Here is a 25,612-nt window from a genome sequence, read left to right on the forward strand (position 1 = left end):
AGCAAAAGAAACCATAAACAAGATGAAAAGACAATGCTCAGAATGGGAGAAAATATTTGCAAACGAATCAACAGACAAAGGATTAATCTCCAAAATATATAAACAGCTCATGCAGCTCAATATTAAAAAAAGAAAACAACCCACTCCAAAAATGGGCAGAAGACCTAAATAGACATTTCTCCAGAGAAGACCTACAGATGGCCAAGAAGCACATGAAAAGCTGCTCAACATCACTTATTATTAGAGACATGCAAATCAAAACTACAATGAGGTATCACCTCACACCAGTTAGAATGGGCATCATCAGAAAATCTACAAACAACAAATGCTGGAGAAGGTGTGGAGAAAAGGGAACCCTCTTGCACTGCTGGTGGGAATGTAAATTGATACAGCCACTATGGAGAACGGTATTGAGGTTCCTTAAAAAACTAAAAATAGAATTACCATATGATCCAGTAATCCCACTGCTGGGCATATGCTCAGAGAAAACCATAATTCAAAAAGACACATGCACCCCAATGTTCATTGCAGCACTATTTACGATAGCCAGGTCATGGAAGCAACCTAAATGCCCATCAACAGACGAATGGATAAAGAAGTTGTGATACATATATACAATGGAATATTGCTCAGCCATTAAAAGGAACGAAACTCGGTCATTTGTAGAGACGTGGATGGATATAGAGTCTGTCATACAGAGTGAAGTAAGTCAGACAGAGAAAAACAAATATCGTATATTAATGCAGATATGTGGAACCTAGAAACATGGTACAAATGAACCAGTTTGCAAGGCAGAAATTGAGACACAGATGTAGAGAACAAACGTATGGACACCAAGGGGGGAAAGCCACGGTGGGGTGGTGGTGGTGGTGGGATGAATTGGGAGATTGGGATTGACATGTATACACTGATGTGTATGAGATTGATGACTGATGAGAATCTGCTGTATAAAAAGATAAATAAAATAAAATTCAAAAAAAACCCCACTTAATTTAATGATTACCTATATAATTATTTTTTAGTCCCATCCCCTTCCACCAAATTGTTAGATACCTTAGAATCATGGTGGTGGGGGGTATGTGTGTGTATTTTGTTATGCTATTACTTTATTCCCAGCAACCAACTAGAAACTACCAGGAGTTCCTCAATGAATAGCTCTTAATTGAATGACTCACTGAATGAATAAAGAACATTTCTTATCTAATTTGTTATGGTATTTCCCATCTGAGTTAATGCATATGCTTGTGCAGGACATTTCATTTAAAGCCATTAGTATTTCCACGTAGGACAATTTTAATCCTGCCACTTATCTTAAGCTTCGGCTTTTTAGGAAAAAATAAATAAACTGTAGAAAGTTGAGACAATTTGAATAAGTAAAGTTGAAGCTTGTAAAGATATAAAATGGCTAGCCTGAGTGTTCTTTACAAGGATTTTAAGTAGTATGACAAATCATGTTTAATTTCTTAGTGAATACGTTTAGCAAAGTAAGAAACAGATTTCATCTTGTAATCCAGAAGCTCAGTGTCCTAATGATGCGGCTGGTAGAAATAAGAGGATCTAGGAGTGGAACAGAAACAAGATTTGAAATGTGTTGAGTCAGAAAGTAGTCTACAGAAAAATTTTCCAACTATTAGACATGGAAATTGTCAGCAGAGTTCATTCTCATTACATCCTAATAAAAATGGAGCTGATTTCAATCAGATAAGAAAAAACATAAAACTCAGGGAGAGGGTCTCCTACACTCCGTCTCTGACAAACCAATTAATGAATATCACCTATTCAAACAGTAACGAAGGTTAGACCCTATACAAGAAAACTTGAAATATTAGAAATCCTAACATAATTATGAAAAATTAAGGTTTTCTCTAATTTGAAAAATTCCAAACAATTATCTGGAAGTTTTTGAGAAGATTTAAAAAATATAAATTAACAAAAAGAAAAATTAAATTTATACAAACAATGCAAGAGGAGAAAATGAATTATTTTTTTTCTCCTTACCAAAAATATTTTATGATGTTGTCATATGAAAGACTGGTAGAAAATTATGCAACCAAATATAAAAGGGAAAAAGTGTTACAGAGTTGCATCATTCAGTTAACTAATGAAAATATATACTATTTTTCTGGATATTGTGGTATTTTGGAATTTGTCAGTTTTGTAAAATTTTTAATATGTTGTAATTTTTCCTCATTCTGAAGAAATAGAATTTCATTAGAAATTTCCACACCTACTTTTTCCATATGTAATTCGAGTTACTATTCTTAAAGATTGCCTCTAAATTTTGTGAGCTTCAGGTCCCAAAATACCTATAGACATCTCAGGCTAGCAGGATTCTAGACTATCAATCGCACATACATGGAGATTAGTCACTAGCAGCTGAGCATGTAGAATTTTAGTAGTCCCGTCAGACTAGTACAGTTGGAACCATATCAGAAGAATAGTTTAAAAGTGAAAGAAAAAATTTTAGAGGACTGAATGTTTGTATTCCCCCCAATTTTTTTTTTTTTGCATCACAGCTAATCTTTATTTTCCAATTTTTTCTATACTTCATGATCATCTCTTTAAGCTTAAAATAATAATTTCCTTTCAATATAGGGCTTGAGGATATCTCATCTGAAAGAGGTGGTAGGTGTTTTTATTTTTTTTATTTATTATTTTTTAACATCTTTATTGGGGTATAATTGCTTTACAATGGTGTGTTAGTTTCTGCTTTATAACAAAGTAAATCAGTTATACATATACATATGTCCCCATATCTCTTCCCTCTTGCCCCAAATTTATATGTTGAAATTCTGACCCCAAAGGTGATAGAATTAGGAGGTGGGATCTTTGCAGGGTGATTAGGTCAGGAGGGTGGAGCTCTCATGAATGGGATTAATGACTTTATAAAAGAGACCCCAGAGTGTACCCTCACCCCTACTATGATGTGAGGTTTCAAAGAAAGCCATTTTGAGGGAGCTGGCCCTCACCAAACGTTGAATCTGCTGCACCTAATCTTGGGAGCTCCAGCCTTCTTTGGTCCCTGTCCTGGTTTTCCTCCTATGTACACGTGTTTGTAGGCTCTTCCTCCTCTAAACAGACACTAAATGTTGGAGTTTCTGGAGGCTCTGAACCAGACCCTCCTGGTGTGACTGTATCTCTCTGCCCATTCTCACAGCTGTGATTACCACCCAAGCATGAAGGACTCCAATATTCACGTGTCTTGGAAAGAACTTTTCACTGTGCTGCACTTGCCTGCTTGACATTTTTTACAAAGTCAAACTCAGCTCTTAATCTTTACTAACATCTACCCAAATATAGCTTGTTCATTTCTAAGAATGTAATTAGCTTCAATCCAGAAAATTAACCTGTGAAATCTTTGTAAGTCAGAAGTTCAAGTGTCTCTTTTGATGCCTCTCTCTCCTTTATAGTCTCATACCCAATCCATGAACAGGTTTTAGCCATACTTTTTCCTAAATATGCCCTAATCCTGTCTATTTCTTTCCATATATATTGTTACTTCTCAAATCTAATCTTCAGTCATCTCCATATCCACTACCCACCACCCTAACTTTTTTTTTCTACATTAGAGCCGGAGTGGGTATTTTGAAATATAAATCTAGTTGAATTGCTTCTTTTTAACATTTTAAAGTTTTCCATTGCTCTTAGAATGAAAACCAAAATGCTTAACCTAGCCAGAAATGTCATGTAAAGTCTAATTTGTGCTTAAATCTGCAGTTAGCTCTTGTACCATACCCATCCCTAAATTGTGTGTTGAAGCCACATGACTTCCATTCAGTGTCTCAGAATTACTTTGCTCCTGTCATGAGGCCTTACACATTGTTACTTCAGTCTAGAATGTTCTTCCTTCTTTGCTTATGAACTCCTGCCAATGTGTCAGCTTTCAGCTCAAGCCTGATTTCATTAGTGACATCTTATTATATGATAATGATTTTATAGATAAAGATATAGGTACATAGATATATAATTATATAGTTGTTTATATGCATATGGTTTTATATCTTTATAGGAATAAATCACATTTAAATATAGACTTAGATTTATAGAAAAATAGAAGTAGGTTGATGGATAAATGTATAGATATATTGTCTTGTACCTTTACAAGAATAGGTAGGACTAAAATTATGATCCCTGTCCTTAAGAAATCACCCATTCCAAAAATACAAAGTATTGAAAAAGAGAATGAGCAAAATCTTCACATCATTTTTAGAAACATACAATAGCCTCTCCTTTGGCTGGATGCTCAGCTCATGTGCCCTCCAGAGATTAAGTTGTCCAGTTATCACTGAGCAGGGGCCCAGGACTATTCAGTTGCTGAACTGTTTCGAGTAGATATTGTTTGGACATTGCATTTGATAGGGGATAATGCAATGCCTCTCATTTTTCCTTCTTTCTTTGTGGTGTCCTTAAAACTCATGATACATTGTAATTGAAAGACCCCAAACTGGAAAAGTTGGAAGTTTTTTCTCAAGTTTTTGGGCCTACTAAAACAATTCAGACTATAATAATATTTATATTAAAAAGCAGTGTGATCCAACGTTAAAAACACCAGTAAGCTTGGCAACACGTTCCCCACAAGCAGAATTCATTGGTTGAAACTGTGGATGTCTTTTCAGTCTTCCATGTAAATTGCAAAATTGCTTTCCAGGAAGGGTGTAGTAATGCACATTTATACCAGAAGTGAGTAGTAGTGTTGTTTCCAATACCCTTGCCAACATCACTTATTATTCTTACCAATTGAAATTTGACATTTGGATTATTATGAATGTTACAATCAACTTCTTTGATCAATACTAAGTTCAATATTTTTTGCACCTGCTTATAAGCTATTTGTGTTAGTTCTATTCGTGAACACCCTATCTAGGCTTTTTATTTATTGTTTTCTGTTGCTTACACAACTGGGTTCATTTTGTTAGAGAGAATGTTAATGTAATTGTCAAAGAGTCACATCTGTGCGAACCCTAGTAAGGACACTACCTTGGCATGCACCTTGAAAGGAATACCTTAACCTGTCTCTTCCCTTTTTTTTCTGAACTCACATTTTGCCACTATCAACCTCAACCACTTTTCTCCAAGATACCAGCCTCATTTCCATTCCTCTTTCCGTTGATATTTATATAAGTGTGTTCTCACTGTCATTCGTATCACAACTTGCATAGCTCCTCCGTACAGATGCTTTTCCAAACCACCCAACTTAAAATAGCCACCCAGTCACGCCTTGTCACATCACTTCCATCACTTCCTTAGCCTCTGATTTTTAAATTTGTTTTTCAGCATATTGTCTGTTTCCTGCATTAATTTGTAAACCCCTGAATTCATAGGGCTTTTCTACCCTGACTGTGTACCCAATCTCTAGAGCACATGCGCTTTACAATACTTGCTTTATAAATGCATTAATAAATGTTCACAAGTTTTAGACCATCAGTGAAAAAGCATGGTTTTTTCCCCCCATATCTTTAAAGTCTTTTTGGAATGCCTACTGACTACATGGGTCTAGGTTTATTCACATAAAGTGAGCACGTTTACGTTTATTTTTATTTCCTAAATTTTTATTGCTTTTCTGAATGTAATTTGTTTCATTTCGGGGGAGGGGGGTGAATATTTAATATTAGGATAGGGCAAAACTAGCCATTTGATCTTGAGTAAATGGTTTAATCATCTGAACCCTCAGTTTCCTCTCAACTTAGCAGTTTAATAATAGTCCCCACCTCATGTTTTGTGCAAGTATGAGAATTAGATAATATACATAATGTTCTTCGTCTGTTGTTGACTTTCTTTTCTATACACTCTATCCCTTTTGAGTGGATGAGACACATTTTGGGAGCAGCAGGAGATCAGCAGAATTTACCAAGCTTCTAGCAATCCAGGTCAATTCCCATAAGTCACTACACCAAGAGAAGGACATCTACTGTCTGCAGGTCCTCAATTACTCTTCCATAAAGCAACAGCCCCCTCCCCCCGCCCATGAAATAGGGAAGCCTGTGTGGATTTATGTACGATTAATTTATTTCCACTGTTTCTTACCAATTTAAAGATGAACACAGTAATTCTGCAGCACCAGAGAATTTTCCAAGTTCTTTTTCACATTTACATTGCAGAGCTTCTGCTTATTTATGTTTGTCCTCACTGCACAAACCCCTCTTTAATTTCACCAGAGGGTTTAGCCATTCTTCTGGAATGCACATACAGCATGCAAAATCTACCCAAAAATTTCCATTATGGGGTAAAACTCAAAAACATCATCTATTAGTACTTGATAGCATTAGAAATATCAAGCCACTTCTAGTTATTGCATATAAGTAGAATCTAACATACCATGCACATCCTTGTATACATTTCTAAGCCCTTCAGGCAATATGAAATTTGATTTAATAGAGTAAAAGGCAGAACAGGTCAACAGAACTAGCCTGACCAATGAGAATACCAGTTTTGTTAAACTATTCAAGAAACAGCTAAGTAAAGTAATATTTCATGGAAGGGGGCAGTTATACACATAAGCAGCATGAACAAGATGTTAGCATGTGGTTTTCAAATTTTCTAAATTTGACAAATTTAGTGAATTCATCATAAATCTATTCTTGTAAATTTAGCAGTTTATAAAGAGAATTTTTAATAAGCAAGAAATACCTTTAAGCTGTTGTTTATACTAATTGAGAACATTGGCTGCAAGGCCACACAAAAGACCTGTTTTTCATGTGATGCATGAAAAGATTTTACCTACATAGTTCATCTTTTTGTATGTGTGAATTTTATTTTATTTATTTTTTATACAGTACATAGTTCATCTTTGAAAAATGAGTTTAGACATCTTCCTCTTCCCCCTGCAATTAGCATATTTAAAAATACATACAAAGTCTATTCCGTGTATGACTAGTGCATTTCACAACCTAACCATTCTCTTCCTTTGAACTTTGATTTACTGAATTAAGAACATAATTTTTTCCAAATATTTTTATTCATTTGATATCACGGAGAGTGGGTCAACTGATAGTCTTCCACGGGGTTTGCTTATTGAAGCCAATGTAAACCTGTTCTAAGAGGAAAACTAATGAATAATATAACATTTAATTCAGAAGATTCCCTGACACTATGACATATTGATTGTTTTGTTCTAAAGTGTAGTTAAATGCAACCAGAATTAGAATTATGTTCATTTTGGACTTCCCTGGCAGTCCAGTGGTTAAGAATCCACCTGCCAATGTAGGGAACACGGGTTCGAGCCCTGGTCTGGGAAGATCCCACATGTCGCAGAGCAACTAAGCCCGTGCGCCACAACTACTGGGCCTGCGCTCTAGAGCCCGAGAGCCACAACTACTGAGCCCGTGCGCCTAGAGCCCGTGCTCCACAACAAGAGAAGCTACCGCAGTGAGAAGCCCGCGCACCGCAACGAAGGGTAGCCCCCGCTCGCCGCAGCTAGAGAAAGCCTGTGTGCAGTAACGAAGACCCAACACAGCCAAAAATAAATTAATTAAATTAAAAAAAAGAATTATCTTCAGTTTGAAACGTGTACCTGATAAGCTTTGACAGAACTATATCAGTTCGCACCAACATTATTTTCTACATGAAAAGAAAGGGAAAATAAATATACTCCAAGATTGTTATTCTCTTTCTCCTATAACTTCATGTTATAAATGACTTCAGTCTTACTCTGCTTCTCCGTATTTGCTCACTAGCAGTTAGGGATTCTTTGATCTTCAAGGCTGCTATTGTGTAATTGATCAAAGGTTTTGAACCTGAAGGTAGATAATAAGAGATTGGTTTCTGAAATATCAGTTCATCCACTCTAACTTTGACCAAATAAATTTCTGAACAGATTATTAAGTTCATTAAAAAAAAACCTTTTGCTCAATTAAATATGTTTTGAACACAAAAATGCAGTTTAATTGCCAATTACAAATGACAGTTAGGCACATATACTTGGATTTCTTAAAATGCATTATTTAATGGACTTTTCTGACAATATTCAAATAATTATGTTTCTTTTATTATTAAAATTAATAACAATGCCAAAAATGTCATACTAATTCTCATCTACTGGTCTGAAATTAAATTGTGCTTGTTGAATTTTAAAGAGTTTGGGCATTATGAATAATGCATAATATTTCTTGCCAGAAGAGTTCTAACACAGGTCATTCCAAAACCTTGGAAATTCAATGTTAGCCTTCACTCTGTGCAAACGGACAGTGTAGCTATGAAAAAAAAAAGTGAACTTGTAAAGCAAATGTCATTCTAACCTCAAAATACTCTTAGAGTGTTTGAAGATCCAGCAGTGTAACTGACCAGTGGTAGAAATGATACACTGCTCATGCCACTACCAAGGAAACATTGATTTCATTGCCTCAACCAAGCTTAACTAAGCTGTAGTGAAAGCTGTTACTGAAGCCACTATTACTGAAGTCTTAAAAACCTCATTGTCCTGGAGTTCGGTCTAACGGTAGCATTAAGGACAGAAACAGAATTTCCTTATGTTTCCCCTAATTCCTTCTGTTTCTCATTCATTTCCTTACATATCATACTTCCAACTGCTCTCTTACTTTTTCAGTACAATTTTGAAGATGGATTCAGTGTTGCTGAAGTGTGAAAACCCATCCATAAGCTTCAGCAGCATTTAGTACATTGGAGAAAGTCTCTCTGATTTTTCTATTTGTAGAGATATCAAAGTAACATGGAGTAAGTGCTGCTATATTAATGGGAAATACATTGGTATAGAAACCACAAGAATTCTTCTCTAAAATAAAATTGAATTTTCTCAAAGTGTTATTGTTCCCAGTGAATCTTCTCAAGATATTTTTTCTATACATGTTCTAATAAACCAGTTTTAGAGTCACAGTGATCAAGAGGAGAATAAACACCAAGTATGTTATGTTATCTTTAGAATGCAAAATGATAAAAGCTCATATTCCATCGAGGCTTTTAAAGCATAAGTAAGTAGTAGAACGTAAGGTGGGGAGATCTTCGGCTCCATTTACTAGCAACATTTTTGAATACACATTATTGAGCTCCTGTTTCCTCTGTGGTTCTCTCTGTTTTTTAAAGCAATTCATTCCATTATTTTCACTTTTCCATAACTTGTTTCTTTTCCCATGATAATAGATTTTAGTAATTTTATATAGCATGTCTTTTACCATAAAGAATGTATCTATGAAAGGTTAGAAGTATAGTCACAGTCCTAATAAAAAATTGAGTTATTATCTTGAACGCCATTTGATCCATTTGCAGGCATTCAGAACAATTTAGACTTTATTCATTTAGTCTTCTCATGCAGGGCTGACACCGTATTATTAACCAACGTAGAGATCTATTACAAATCCAAAAATAAGTCCTGACTTGGTGTATAACTGACTTGTACCACATATTTTCAAAAACTGTACAGTAATTACACTCGGCTGACACACACTACACATTAGCTCTCTGAAAATGAACACCAGTTTAGTGGACATTTTATTTCTGTGTTTTCAATTTTATTCTATTTCTTGCTGTTAGTTCAGTATAGCTATAGTGCTAGAAAGAAAATCTCTTTCTCTTTCTCTTCTCTAAGTTTGGAAGGAAAATTAACCTTTCCAGTAGTGTATTTTCTAACTTTCTATAACTTCCCAACTTTAACAATAATTAATATATTTATATTATAATGGTAACATTTTAATTTTGTTGTAATTTGCCTTTAGACAAAATGTGAACAGAATACAGAAGACACAAAATACTGGTGAGGTAATAATACACATAAATATACACCCTCCCCCCAATACACATACACTGGCATAATATTACACGCCATGGAGTAAGAAAAATAGTATCTGAAAATGTTAAATATAGGGCTTAGTTTCATTGTACAGGTGGCATTCCTGATTTTTTTCAAAAGACATTTAAAAGCCATTCTTTAAAGATAAATACATCTTAATTATAAATTATAATATTTTTATCATAACCATGTGAAAGACAATCTATTTAAGGTTTTTTTATTATAACATCCATATGTCATTTAGAAATCCATCGATTAAAAACTAAGCACACATTACTTTTAAAATGGGAAAATTAATAGACATTTTTAAACAAGACAATAAATGAATGGATTCATCCTTCACAGGTTACGTATATCAACTGACAAATCTCTTAGAGCGCCATTATTCTTGATATGTGGGATTGGTGCAGATTTGAGGTAAAGCATCACTCCTTCATCCTCTCTGTTCAGCACTTCTCTCCTTGGGAGTTTGGGAGAAGAAAGGGTGCGTTCTGGTTTGTTGTCTTTCACGTTTCAGTCTCACTTGAGGGAATGGTGTGTGTGTATCTCTAATTTGCCTGCACAACACACTCTTATGTTAAATGCCTTGGATCTCTGTGTTCCCACAATCTCAGGAGTATACCCTTTGTTTGTTTGTTTGTTTGTTTCAATGTGTGATGCTCAGACTAATCTCACACATGGGGCTGCACGTTGAAAGGCGACTAATTGTTCTGTTAAGGTCCTATTTCCCGAATATAAATTTTCATCCTTTTGGCCTATACTATCTGAGCATTGCTTACTCATTCATTCACACAACAAACATTCTTTTTTTTTAATTTTTTTTTATTCTGGTAAAAGCCATGTAATATAAAACATACTATTTTAACTGTATTTAACTGTACGAAAAGACAACCCTCAGAATTTGAGAAAATATTTTCCAACGAAGCAATTGACAAGAGATTAGTCTCCAAAATATACAGATAGCTCATGCAGCTCAATATCAAAAAAGCAAACAACCCAATCAAATAAAATGAGTGGAAGACCTAAATAGACTTTTCTCCAAAGAAGACATACAGATGGCCAAGAGACACGTGAAAAGATGCTCAGCATCACTAATCATTAGAGAAATGCAAATCAGAACTACAGTGAGGTACCACCTCACACCGGCCAGAATGGCCATCATCAAAAAATCTACAAACAAGAAATGCTGGAGAGGGTGTGGAGAAAAGTGAACCCTCTTGCACTGTTGGTGGGAATGTAAATTGATACAGCCACTATGGAGAACAGTATGGAGGTTCCTTAAAAGACTAAAAATAGAACTACCATATGACCCAGCAATCCCACTCCTGGGCATATAACCAGAGAAAACCATAATTCCAAAAGAGTCATGCACCCCAATGTTCACTGCAACACTATTTACAATAGCCAAGACATGGAAGCAACCTAAATGCTCATCAACAGAGGAATGGATAAAGAAAATGTGGCACATATATACAGTGGACTATTACAACAAACATTCTTGAGCACAGTATGTGCCAGGCACTGAGGATACAAAGTCAAATAGAACATCAGACCTACCCTGGGAACTCACGGACTTAGTGTGAAATAAAAATAATAAATCAGTGGTTGCATTTCCGTGTGATAGGTGTTAGGTCATTATACTTGTGGTAACTGAGAGAAGGGTCATCTGGCCTCTTTTCCTTTTTGACATAGTTATTAAATCTCCTTTGTTAAAATATCAAAGAACCCCTAGTACAGGTAACATATTAAACTCCTGTCAACTCATAACAGTTATTCTCAAGTTTGTTTCACAGGTCCTCTGGGGACACCATACAGAGGAGCGTTGATAGAGAACAGGAACGTGAAAATGTCACGGGCCCTGGGTAGGGGGGCTGGGGGAGAATTGTCCAGGGAAAGGGTATATCGAAGATATCCTGAGCGTAGGAAGACTGCAGAAGCATATGCTGGAAGTATTTGAAAGTCCACTTGGTTACTTTGGCCCTTGCTCTCATGTAAAGCTTGCATGGGAGCACTTACTGTTGAAAGAGCAAGGAGTACAGATCTTGCCTGTGCCCACAGCAGAAGAGCTGTTTACACAGTGCAGTCAGATTTCTTGCCCGTGACCTTTCCTAGAAGTTATATTAGGGACTTCTTTAGATCAGCGTGCAGCTAGTGGCTCATCAGTCTGTGCGGTGGGCTAAGGTGATATTAAAGCCTGTAGGTCACCTGCCATGTTCTATCAAAAGAAAGGAGCCCATTGCATCATCAATATTTCTCATGCATTAAAGCAATTCTTGTAGCTGGTACCACTAGAGAGTCTATAGCATCTAAAGAACCTGGATGCAGAAGCTGGGAGAAGGCTTTAATTATCTAGGCCTAGTGATATTAACAAAGAAAAGCGTTGATGCAAACATTGCATTGAGAATTCTCTTCAGTCCATAGTTGGAAGCACATAAATCACACGGCCTTCTGATTTGTGAATGGTAAATTCAGAGTGAATGGTAAATTCAGACACATTTCGTGATGTGCAGCAACTGTAACTTTCAAGGCCATAAAGGAACCCTATGAATAGAATCTTGACAATTTTCTAGCACAGAGAAAGGACACATAAACAGCCACCAATAAAAGAAAACTGATACTCTTTATTTAATAAGTAAATATGCAAAAGCCCTTCTGGTTTACCTTTAAAAGGTAGACTTGGTTGGTTAATCAGGCCAAATATATTTTCTGAATGCGGCTAAAATGAGCTTTGGCAAAGCTCCAAAGAGACTTTATTTTCTATGGAAGTGGTGCCCAAAAAAGAAAGCTTTAAAAGCTAATTAAAGAGCCAAAGGGAGAGTCCTTCACATCGTCCACTCTGCAGATTCTCAGAAGTTCTAATCCTTCAAGCAGGCCACGGCCAGCATGGTCTCAGGCCATGAACAGCTTTAAACACCAGAACAAAAAATGGACACAGAAGCAGAATGGACCGGAAGTGTGTACCAAGGAGGAATTAGTGGTTGGTGTTTTTGGCAGAGACCTTCATCTACAAGTGTGCATTCCTTTCCTTGAGACTCATGTTTTTTCAATAGTTTTTAAGTCTAAATTTAAATGGTGCAGAAAACAACCATGTAAAAGAAACGCATGGAACCTAATCCTAGTGTCTAAAGCTATTGCCAGCTCTTTGTTCGTTTGGTTGGTTGGTTTAACATTGATCTGATATATTTGATATTTGATTTTACTCAAAAATTCATTTGCATGTGAATTTTGAATGGCAGCCATAATGATAATCAAGTCCGCTATTTATTGCTTGCCAAGCACGCACACAGCACTGTACAAAACATGTGATTACATTTCATTCTTCACAACATCCTACAAAGTATTATTACCCTCATTTAACCGTAGAGAAAACTGAGGTTACAGGAAGTTTTAAAATATACTACAGTTAGACTGCTGGCAAGGACAGAATCGCAAACAAGTCTGACAAATTCTGAAGTCTAGACTCTTCAGACTGTATCATCCTGTCTTTGTGGCAGAGAATGTGCTTAATGTTTTTATGCATGCAGTTGCCTTGAGCACTTGATAAAGTCTGTGGAGTAGACACTAATATGTCCATGAAACAGAGGTAAATAGAAGTTTTGCAAAATGCCACAACACACCCTGCTACTTAACAGCACAAATTGTATTGGAAGTCAAGTTGGTGTTATTCCAGAGTCCATACTCAATTTAATACCCTGTGTATCTCTCAAAAATAAATATTAAACTGAGTTAAGCTATGCTTGTGAGTTTTTCAGACATGAGAAACTTGAAGAATAATACATCATCTGGTTAGGTGTTCCTTTTCCCTTTTTATTTTCCTCTGGAAGACTTATCTGTGTATATTTCTGCAGAGAGAGAACAAGTATTTTATTCCGCCCATATTCACCATCCCTGGTTTACTTGTACTTTGCATTTGGAAGTCTTCTCTCTGTGTAACAGCCATATCATGCCACAGTCCTGTCCCTCCAAATAGGGCACAGTGACTGATATTTCTGTAGATACCAGTCAGCCTCTTTCTCTAGCCACATCTGTTATCACCCAATGGGCTCTTGAATAAAGTGACCATGGGAGCAGTGATGCACGTAATGCGTGAGCTCAGCAACATGGGCTTCCACGCACCAAGGCTGACCTGACTAAGGCTGCTGGCTGCTGAGTGACAAATCTGCCAGCAGCGGAGGTCAACATTGAGTCCTTGATACGACACCATTCCTTGTGGGTGATTAGGCAGCTTGCTGGTGGCAGGTTGATTACATTGGACCACTTCCGTTATGGGAGGGGCAGTGTTTTTGTTCTCTTCGAAATAAACACTTACTCTGGATATAGATTTGACTACCCTGTACACAGTGCTTCTCCCAAACTAGCATCCATGGATCTAGAAAATGCCTTATCCGTCACTGTGGTTTCCAACACAGCATTGACCCTGCTCAGGGAATTCACTTCACAGCAATGAAGTGCAGCGCTGGGCCGTGCTTATGGAATTTATTGGCCTTACCAGGTTCCTCGCCATCCTGAAGCAACTCCTTTGATGGAATAGTGGGATAGCCCTTTAAAGTGCCAGCTAGGTGGCAGCACCTTGCCGGGCTGGGCAAGGTTCTCCAGAAGACTGTGTATGTTCTAAATTTGCATCTAATATTTGGTACTTTTCCTCTCATAACCAGGATTCATGGGGTTGCGAATCAAGGAGTGGAAATGGGAGTAACACCACTTACTATGACTCTACAGAGGTCATAGTTCCAACAAGAGGAATGGGTTCACGAGGAAAAAGGCAGAGGATTTACAGGTGGATGGTAGCAGCTGTGCTTGCTATTGAGGGGGGAAATATGTTTATTTTGTTGAGCCTTGAAATACAAGGACTCTTTTCATAGGCAAATTAAGAAACTGAAGGCCAATATACCACCTGATACACATCATTTGCTTTGAATTTTCAACAAGAGATAATGAATTTGTATTAGTTGGAGTTCTCCAGAAAAATTGAAATAGAATGTATTCATATATATGTGTGTGTGTGTGTATACACACATATACACCTACTATAACATCTATATAACATATATAACAGTTATATAATATATATAAAACACATGTACAATATAAAGATATGTAACATCTATATTTTTTATACACACACACACACAGACAGAGAGAGACAGAGATTAAAGAATTGGCTCACATGATTATGTGGGCTGGCAAGTCTGAAATTTGCAGGGCAGGCTACCAGGCTAAAATTCCAGAAGGAATGTTACAGTCTTGAGTCTGAAGGCAGTCTGGTGGCAGAGTTCTTTCCTCTTTGGGAAACTTGGGTCTTTGTTCTTTGGACTTTCAACTAACTGGATGAGACCTCCCCATATTATGGAAAATAATGTGCTTTACTCCAATTCTATTGATTTAAATGTTAATCACAGCAACTGCTAGACTGGCATTTGACCAAAGAACTGGACACCAAAGCCCAGCCAAGTTGACACATATCATTAACCATCACAGCACAGTCACAATGTATTTTATATCCCTTTAAAAGATATGAACACTGAGACTCAAATCAGTCAAATAGCTGTCCCCAAATCATATGATTTATAAATGAATCAGGATTCAAATCGTTTTCTGTCTGATTAAAATCCTATAATTCCACCCCAAATGGGCTATAGTTTCTTTATGTTGACTGCTCTTATATAATTAATATCTTAAATGATAAATTTGTCAACATTTTAATAACTATGGAACACTGAACTCTGCTAACTCTGCTTTGTGCCATCACAGTATCAGGATCCTTACCTCCGTAGCAGACACCATTCATGTCTCCCTGATGAAGGCTGATATTAATATCAAATGTCACAATGTATAGATGGATAATGAATGTGAACATACTTGATAAAGGGTTAATATCCAAAATATATAATGAGCTTCTACACCTCAAAAGCAAAAAATAACCTGGTTAAAAAATGAACAAAGGAACTGAATAGATATTTCTCCAAAGAAGAAATTGTTGGGAATGTAAATTACTTCAACCACTGTGGAAAACAGTTTGGTGATTCCTCAAGAAATTAAGCATAGAACCACCATATGATTCAGGATTCCTACTTTTGGGTACATATCTAAAAGAATTCCTATCACAATCTCAGAGAGATATCTGTACTCCCATGTTTATTGTTTGTTGTAGCATTATTCACAATAGCCAACGTATGAAAAAAAAACAACTTTCTTTGTCAATGGATGAATGGATGAAGAAAATGTCGTGTGTGTGTGTGTGTGTGTGTGTGTGTATACATATAAAATGAATGCATCATATATGTACAGCTATCTGGATGTCATTCATACCTCAATAAAGTGGTTTAAAAACAAACAAACAAAAATAGCTGTGGGTTGAGAGGTAGAGAGTGGATAAGTGAATGAGCTGTATGGACCATAGTAGACCCAAGGAAGTTGGAAAATAAAAAACGGTAGTGCTTTGGTTTAACATTTTTGAAAGGAAAATGTTTCTTTTATTCCCTGTGTAATTGTTTTTTATTTCAGCAGCACAAGATATTATACATGAAAATATTAAGAATTAGATGTTCAAAGATATGTTTAGTTATTTTTTAGAATCGTGCTACCACTTAAGAAAATATTTATATGTACACATATATCTTTCAAAACTTTTAAACTAGCTTATGGTTTTTCACAGTATCATACTTTTAGTATATTTATAACTTAGCTATTTTCTTAAAGGCAATTTTTATTTTTCATGTAAATGTAAACTTTGTTTTGTTTGTTTGTCTTCACACTTTGATATGTTGTCTGAGTTCCATGTGCTCTAAGACAACATTTATATATATATTGGATTGCACCCTTGGCTTTACTTTTGACTCATAAATTATTCACCAAAATTTCTTTTCTAGGTTGGTCTTTGAAGGTGCTATCCTGTGAATAAGTAAATTGAAATTCTGTGGTAGAAGGAATGATTTTCTTTCTCAGGCATTTGATATGGAAAACTTTAAAGGTGCGGTTTTATCCTTTCAGAATGTGCTCTGACCCCATGATATGTGGCATAGAATTATGAAGGCACAAATGTTATGCTAACATCTCTCCTTAAAAGTTGCTCTACTTTGTTTTACTTTTTCACATTATATACAATAAAAAGTCAGTCATCTTTCAGATAAAATTAAAGTTTTGTAATCAAAAGAACAAATAGTTATTAGTTTTCAAATATCCTATATACATATTTTTAGTCAACTTTCTTTTGAGTACAATTAATAAAAAATCAATGCATATGTATGTGTGTGTGCACATGTGCAGAAAAGAATCACTATGAAGTTTAAGAATTAGGAGTATCACTAGCAAGCTAGATTTTCAAGTTGAATCTTTCCATTTTATTAATTTCTTGTTGCGATTATTTGTGGACTACCCATTATAGCTTCTGTGGCCCTAGGTTTCGTTTTTAAACTTGAGATATGCTCACATTGCCTGAGTACCACTAAAAAGTGCTTTGGACAGTATTTGTTGAGTATGTAGTAGCTTATGAAAATACCTTTATGTTAAATATAGGTAACATTAAAATATGAGTTATTAATGGGATAGAGATAGTACATAGTTCTTTCAAATTTACCTTTCTTCAAATAAATAGCAAGCTAGTTTAAATTCCTCATTTTAACAGGTTCATGTGTTTCAGTGTACTTAATTACGTGGCAACAAATCATAATCATAACAAAAATCATAACAAAAATCACCCCTAAGCTTGTGAATATATACATTGTAAAATAGACTAGATTGGTCAACAGACTGTTTGCAGCAATGCTTTTGAGGATATGAATGAAATAATGTAGCTTTTGTTAAAGGGGTCAAAGGTTGGCATCTGTTAGGCACAAATTATTGATAATTAGCAGGAGTGAATGAGTTACCAGAGATGCACATCAGGAGGTTGCAGTGGTCACAGCCAATCTTAAGATCGGTCGCACCCTCAAGATCATGACTCCCCAGCACACAGGCATGACTCTCTGTTAGTGTGACTTGACAGAGCACAAAGATTCCAGAAGGAGTCACAGAGGACTTGAGTTTAACTTGAAGAAGTATGGACACCAAGGGAGCTGTTTCAGGAACCTGCAGGGTGTATGCTAAGTTGGTCTTTTGCCTCAGGTAGTCACCAATTACGTATGCTATAAATGCAAGCTCGTCTCTCTGCTAGGGGATGAGGTTAAAGGGCTCCAGGAGCATCTCTCTATTCACTGAGGCTTTTAAGAGGCTAAAAAACGAAACGGTATCAAGAAAGACTAAGAGAAATCATGCAAGAATAAAACCAGAAAGAAAAAAAATGCCAAGAAAGAGATAGTACCAATAAAAACAGTATGTGACAGAATGAAAAATTCACGGAAGAAAATAGGAAAAGAAAGTGTGCATCTCTGTTTACAAGCCATAAATAGTGAAATGAGGATATTATTATTATTAGAATTCCATGTTTCATATGCTAATAAGGATACTGGCAAAGACAAACAAATGCACAGGATCCTTTTTGCTGACTGATATGTTCACCCATTCGTTCATTCAGCCACTCATTTATTCTATTACTTCAAGTATCACCAAGTTTTATTGGTACCTCCTTGCTGAGGAACGTGGAGTTTGATTTGTAGATATGACAAGATAAATGACATGCTTTTTAATTGTAGAGAATACCTGAAACATGAGAGAGACAGCCAAGACTCACTGAACTGCCGACTTTTAACACTTTCTCCTGGCCCGAAGCATTTCTCTAGTGATTTTTATGATCCTGTGCAGTAAAGTGCTGGAAGTCAGATACATTAAGTGCTTTACTCTCTTGTTTTTAGTCTAAGTAATGATTTTGGAAGAGAAAATAGGATAGAGGAATTGAATATTTGTGGGGTTAAAAATGTTTGTACCATGAATTTTAACAGTAAAGAAGCTTACTCTTGATAAAAAAAAGAAGAGAGAGAGCGAGAGAGAGAGAGAGAGAGAGAGAGAGAAAACGAGGTGGGCAGAAGAATCAAATGATAAACCATCATTTTAAGAAAAATGGAAGAAATATATGAAAATACATTTCTGAAATTAGATATTATAGATGAAATCAGGTATACCAAATGGAATAGAAGCAATTCTGGTTTTACACAATGATTTTTAGAAAAGTGTAATAGGAATAGTGCTAGTAATAGTACTTGTGAACTTATGAATAGTTTGTACATGTACACATGGGATATTAATTTAAATAGGAAATGTAATGCATTCCAATATAACAAAGTGAAAATAATTTTACAGGTATAGGTCTGAAGATTAGTATAGAGCAATGGGGGGAAATAACTTGTTTAAAAGAATCTCATAGGGAAAAATACCCAAGGAGGTAGCAATTTATATGTAGGGATTATTGAACAAGGGTTTAAAATCGAGTAGCTATTAGTTGCTTTAGTCAAAGTAAACAAGTAATTTTGTTATGGAAACAAAACCTTAGAGACCATTCAATTAAAAAAAATAGTTTTCTAACTTTGATTATAAAATGTGTGAATGTTATATTTGAAACACTTGTCTCCAGGCACCTACAAAATATCTCACCCCAATGAATGTTAACATACAATAAATCATATATTTCTATGTGTATTGATGAATCAATGCATAGAATTTAATTTGAATCCCAAATAAAGTTGGTGGTTTGGACATAACTAGTAACTTGAGTTTCTGAGAGATCTCAGTACTGTTGGCCTTTTTTCACAAATTGAATATTTTACATAACAATATATCATATTGTTATGTATAGAAGTATCATGTTTGTTGAGAAATGATGGTTGAAAATATATGAGTAGTCTCTGGTATCAAAGAGTTGCAAACCAAGGAACTGCTAGGATAATCTCTATGATATGGAAAGAGTGAATTGTTATGTGAGCACACGGCAATTACAGCTTCCTAGGCAAATGGGAATCATAGAAGGCATGGGGCGTGCAGGCTGTGGTCCAGCCGAGGGGTGGAACTGGGGCTGGAGCCTAGCTGGTGCTCTCTGGTTAACCCACTCGCCTTAGAAGGGGCAGTATCAGCTCAGAAGACGGGGTAGCTCTTGTCATTTCCTGCCTAGAGGGTGTGTTTTTCTGTTTTAAATCATACAAAAGCACTATGAATGCTAGATTTGGCCCCAAAATTAAATATCTAAAATTTTTCTTTATCTACATCCATAACTCTCCATTTTATAAAAATAAAAAAGATTGGCTTGCTTAAAGAAGTTGTTAAAAATTTTCATGAGTATATAAAATTGTATAAAGAAGGCAAAGTCCCAAGTGTGCTACACCTATTGAAAAACACTAAGGCATTAAACACAAAAAGTATGTTCTCAAATATGCAATACTAAGCAGAAAAAGGAAACAAATGATATTTCGTGGTGTGAGAATAATATTTTTATGTTAACATATGATAAAATAGTAGAAATTCTCAACATCTCAATTTCTCCTTTTTTATAGTAGTAGGCTTTGGAAACTACAGACTAACAGATTTAACGTTGATTCCAAGGAAAACCATAGAAATATGTGTAGCATTGGGCTAGAGAGTGGGACTCTATAGTTAGGCACAAGTGGATTTGATCTCTGGCTTCATCATTTAACAGTTAATGTGTCTTTGTGAAAATTATCTATGTTTGCTAACCCTTGTTTACCTCGTATGCAAAATGGGTAAAATAATAGTTTCTACCTGATGAGGTTGTTCAGAAGACAAAAAGGACCACTACCAGGATATTGCTTTAAGTATAATTAGCACTCAAACTATGACTTTGTTAGTAATAATATTAACACATAAACTATTTACAAATGGTTAGGGGAAAAAGGGAATCAGAAATTCCTAACAGTTAGTATGAGGTCACTAAAAATAAGTCGTTCTAAATTGAACTTATTTTCTATCTTTGATAAGGTTGCTAGATTGATAGATTAAAATGAGGCCATACACATGGTACATGTTGGTTTCACAAAGACATTCGACAGGGCCTTGTATAGCACAGAAATTTAGGTGTGTATGTACACACAGAAAATAAAAGTGTGTTATTTATGTGGAAGTTAAGAGTATTTGTGGATGACAAAACAAAGTACAGTAAAGTTACTTTGATGACCAGAGTTAGCACAGAATAATTTTTCTTTTCTGTGCTGTGTTGAAAAGTACTTTCATCGTGTTCTAGGTAGTATTTTAAATCACCAACTTGAACTTAGAAAGAAATGCCATGCTAATCAAAATGTAAAATGATTAAAGGTTAGAAACTATGGCTAATGCAACAGGAAAGAAATGAGATTTTAATGTAACTCAAATGAAAATAGAGCAAAACAAAATACAACTTGTTGTAGCTGTAAGTATGAATTACTGTATTTGGATGAAAAAAAGAAACTGATTTTACCAAAGTCCCTTTAAGAATGGCAATTTATACGGACAAAAAGTACTCTGGAGTTTTTGGTTTACTACACATTCAGTATGATTTAACAGTATGATGTGATTCTAAAATAACTTGCATAATCAGAGATAACATGAATGAAATCATAGCATTTTACAATATTTTATTGTGTAAGACTCTATCCCAGTAACCCCCTTTGTTAACTGATAAAGCAAGTGGAACGCTTGGTACAATGTCTGACATAGAGTAGGCACTTGATAAACATTAATTTCCTTCAATTAGTTTGTAGTTTGACAAGGTAAAATGTCAAATGTTTGACATTGTAAAATGATCTCTAGCCGTGGTTCTTAAGGGAAGGTGATTCAGTATTTCCCAGGGCATTTCAGCATTTTTGGAAGGGTGGGGAAATTGGAAAGGACATTAGATCTGCCATGTTTGTATAATTATCAGGAGAAGGTATGGATTAAAAATGTAAAGAATTGTGTTTTTAAGGAGCAGTACTGGGATCCTTTGCTAGCGTTTGGAGGGGAGCACACTTTAATAATACACATACATTTTTAACATGTCCTACTGTTAATGTGTAATATGGTGCCTTAAAAATAGGGAGTATCATGTACTTGAACATGTCCAGCTTCAAGGCTGGTTGGCCGGTTGTTGTGGTTTTCATGATAGGAATGATGTAATTAGTGGGCCTGAGGTTGTCCAATTGTCATAAATGGCCTCCAATGGCCTTCCCATTTCAAACATATCTGGAGAAAAAAACCTTGCTAAAACAAATAGGTATTTGGGAGCCCTTTGTGTGTGATTTGTGAGTACAATAATAATTATACCTAACCCCATACTCTACAAAAAATAATAGGACTAATAGATGAGGATTATTGCACTCTATATTCAAATAAGGAATCTAAAGCACCATGAGAATGCTACCTGCTGTAGTTAATAAACCCAGAAATGAGGAAGCTGAGATAGTAGATCACTATGACTCAAAGCCGCTGAGATTTCCAGAGATCAGACAAATTTTCCCACCAGCATATCTATCATCATTGTTAGCAGAACATAAGCTTTTTATTATAGTGCTTATAATTGATGCACCGTTAGCCATGGACATCATTAAAAGCACTTATTTTTGTTCTCTCAACAGTAGAGTCCCAAAGGGTGCTGGAGAGTTCCCTTCATCCTCCCCTGCCTCTTAGGGACCTTATTAGGGTCATATTTGCAGTGCCTTTCTAGAAACTGAAAAAAACACATTTCATATTTTAAGTAAATTACCTGTTGTAGAACTTAATGTTTTTTATATTTAAATACTTCCCAAGGCAAAATAATTTCATGCTGTAAAGCCATTTAAAAGCTTAATTATAAGGATAGTTATGCTTTATTTTCCTGAAATTTCTTTTATTAAAATATATATATAATACTTTTTGCTAAGTGAGAATTACCAGTTATAAATATTCAAATTGGTCACAACTGAATAATGAAAATTAGAAAAAATTTACATAAGTAGAAAATGAGGCAGGAGTTGTAAATACATTAATTTACTATTGTCCTTATAGTGTTGTAAACAAAACATCATTGAAAAAATTAGAAAGGACAGTGACTTTTGTTTCCTTGCACATGTGATATTAAGCCAGCATGAATTCTGCTCCTGCCAAAACAAATAGGAATGTGAGGTGAAAGTTGTATAATAAAAAATAAAATGATATTGGAGTGCCTCAATAACTATTGATTTTATAGTCTTTTCTTTTCTTTTATGATCTTTTTTCTTTTTGATCTAACTTCCAGGAGGTATCCTCAACTTTATTTTCTAACTCTTAAAAAAATAATATGATATGAATTATATAATATGATATAAACATTAAATATAATAAGTATAATTAATAATATAAAATATGTAATATAATAGCTGGGCTCAAACAAAAGGAATTAAATAGGTGGTGAGATAAACTACAAACTCCCTCTTTCATAATGCCAGGTCCCTAAAAGAGCTGCTTCTCAGGAAAAGAATTACTGACAGTAAATTTATCTACTGACTTACAGGGGTTACAAGTAAGCTCATCTCTCTACCTGGGACTCTCAGTTGAGAAAGGAAATGTTATTTGTGAGAAGGAAAAACCCCAAGACTTTATATCACACGGATGTGGAGTCCAGTTTATAATATCCTAGTGAGGAATGAGTCTTCAAGTTCACAAATTAATGTAAATTTGTTCCCCAAAATAGAAAAAGAGCTATATGGGGAAGGAAAAATACACTTGCTGTGTGGGACTATGTCTACAGCTCAGTAAGCATAGTTATCCTCAGAAAAGAGGCACTGAGATATTAAGTAGAATGCATTTCAAAGTAATAAAGATGTCAACATATGAGAAAATAAACAAGAAACAATAGAATAAGAATATTTTCTGAATTTCAGAAGGGGAGAATAAAAGAATGAAAGAATAAAGAATAAAAGAATTTTATTATTTTGATAGTCAAAATAATGTGGTTGATAATTTTCCAGGATAGATAAAATTTTGAACCCTCTGAATAGATAAACTCAACAAGCTGAAGACTATGAAATTATATCTTCAAAATACTGAGAAAGTGTAATTGCGATCCTAGACTACTATGCCCAGCTAAATCCTCATTCAAGAGGGAAACTGGAAAATAATACCGTGTATGTGAAGGTCGGGGGCCAAAGACTGAGAATGTACATTTTATTGACGCCCATTTGAAGGAAACAAACAACAAATATATACTCTCAGTCTTTGCTTTTGTTTTTCCCATAATATATCTTTAGTAAGAAGGAAACTGGAAACCTGAATTCAAAAGGAAACGTTGAGATTTAAGAAGCAATTTTGAGCAAATGCTTGTATGCATGTTGATTAAGCTAAATAAACATTGACTGCGAATTAATGACTAATACAATGTCTAAATTGGAGAAGAGGATAAAAATACAGTAAAACTAAAACATTGGGTAGTAAATCAGAAATCATAAATCGTACAGAAATATATAGTTATAGTAATTTTTTGTACACTTCTTAAGGAGGGCAATTTTTAAAAATTAAACTTAATATTTGTTAACTTGATGTATGTTTTACAATTTAAAATTAACTTAAAATATCTACAAGAAATTAAACTTAGCGGAAGAAGAAATACAATTTTAAAATATATGCTAGAAAAAAAGGACAGGATAAAAGCAAGGGCAATATGAAAATTAAGAAAACACAAAACTGCATCAGTAATCATAAGAGATACAAATTGGTTTACTTATTTTGAAAGACTGAGATTTTATTAGTATAAAATTAAAAACAAAATCTACTTATATATGTATTTTTTAAACATCTTTATTGGAGTATAATTGCTTTACATGGTGTGTTAGTTTCTGCTGTATAACAAAGTGAATCAGCTATACGTATAAATATATTCCCATTTCTCTGCCCTCTTGCGTCTCCCTCCCACCCTCCCTATCCCACCCCTCTAGGTGGTCACAAAGCACCGAGCTGATCTCCCTGTGCTTTGCAGCTGCTTCCCACTAGCTATCTGTTTTACATTTGGTAGTGTATGTATGTCCATGCCACTCTCTCACTTTGTCCCAGCTTACCCTTCCCCTTCCCCATGTCCTCAAGTCCATTCTCTACGTCTGTGTCTTTATTCCTGTCCTGCCCCTAGGTTCTTCAGAACCATTTTTTTTTTTTAAGATTTCATATATATGTGTTAGCATATGGTATTTGTTTTTCTCTTTCTGACTTACTTCACTCTGTATGACAGACTCTAGGTCCATCCACCTCACTACAAATAACTCAATTTCGTTTCTTTTTATGGCTCAGTAATATTCCATTGTATATACGTGCCACATCTTCTTTATCCATTCATCTGTTGATGGACACTTAGGTTGCTTCCATGTCCTGGCTACTGTAAATAGTGCTGCAATGAACATTGTGGTACATGACTTTTTAAATTATGGTTTTCTCAGGGTATATGCCCAGTAGTGGGATTTCTGGGTCATATGGTAGCTCTGTTTTTAGTTGTTTAAGGAACCTCCATACTGTTCTCCATAGTGGCTGTATCAATTCACATTCCCACCAGCAGTGCGAGAGGGCTCCCTTTTCTTTTATAGCAAATATACATTTATCGTTGTAACTCAGAAAAGCTGAACTTAAAAGGATAGAAAAATTAGTCTGTGAAAACACTATTCTAAGTAAAAATACTGTATTAATATCAGACAAGAGAAAATTTAATGCAAAACATATTATTATAGAGTTATATTCTCCAATTATGTAAAGCAAACATTGGCAGAATATTTTAAATGGACAGATCCCTACAGTGAGATAGTTTAACACACATAGGTCAAATAGAACAAGCATAATTTAAAATTTGAAAATACTAGAAATAAGCTTTATTTTGTAAACATATATAAATCCTTATAACTCAAAAGAGACAATAAGCCTTCATTCTAAGTATCCATGAGAAGTGAAATAGAATTGGTCCTGTATACGTCACAAAGCCAAATCTGAAAAAATACGAATGAATCAGTACCTTACTGACCAGATATTGAGGCCAAACAAGTATAA

The sequence above is a fragment of the Globicephala melas genome, chromosome 21 (genome assembly GCF_963455315.2).
Source record: "Globicephala melas chromosome 21, mGloMel1.2, whole genome shotgun sequence".
NCBI classification, from domain to species: domain Eukaryota; kingdom Metazoa; phylum Chordata; class Mammalia; order Artiodactyla; family Delphinidae; genus Globicephala; species Globicephala melas.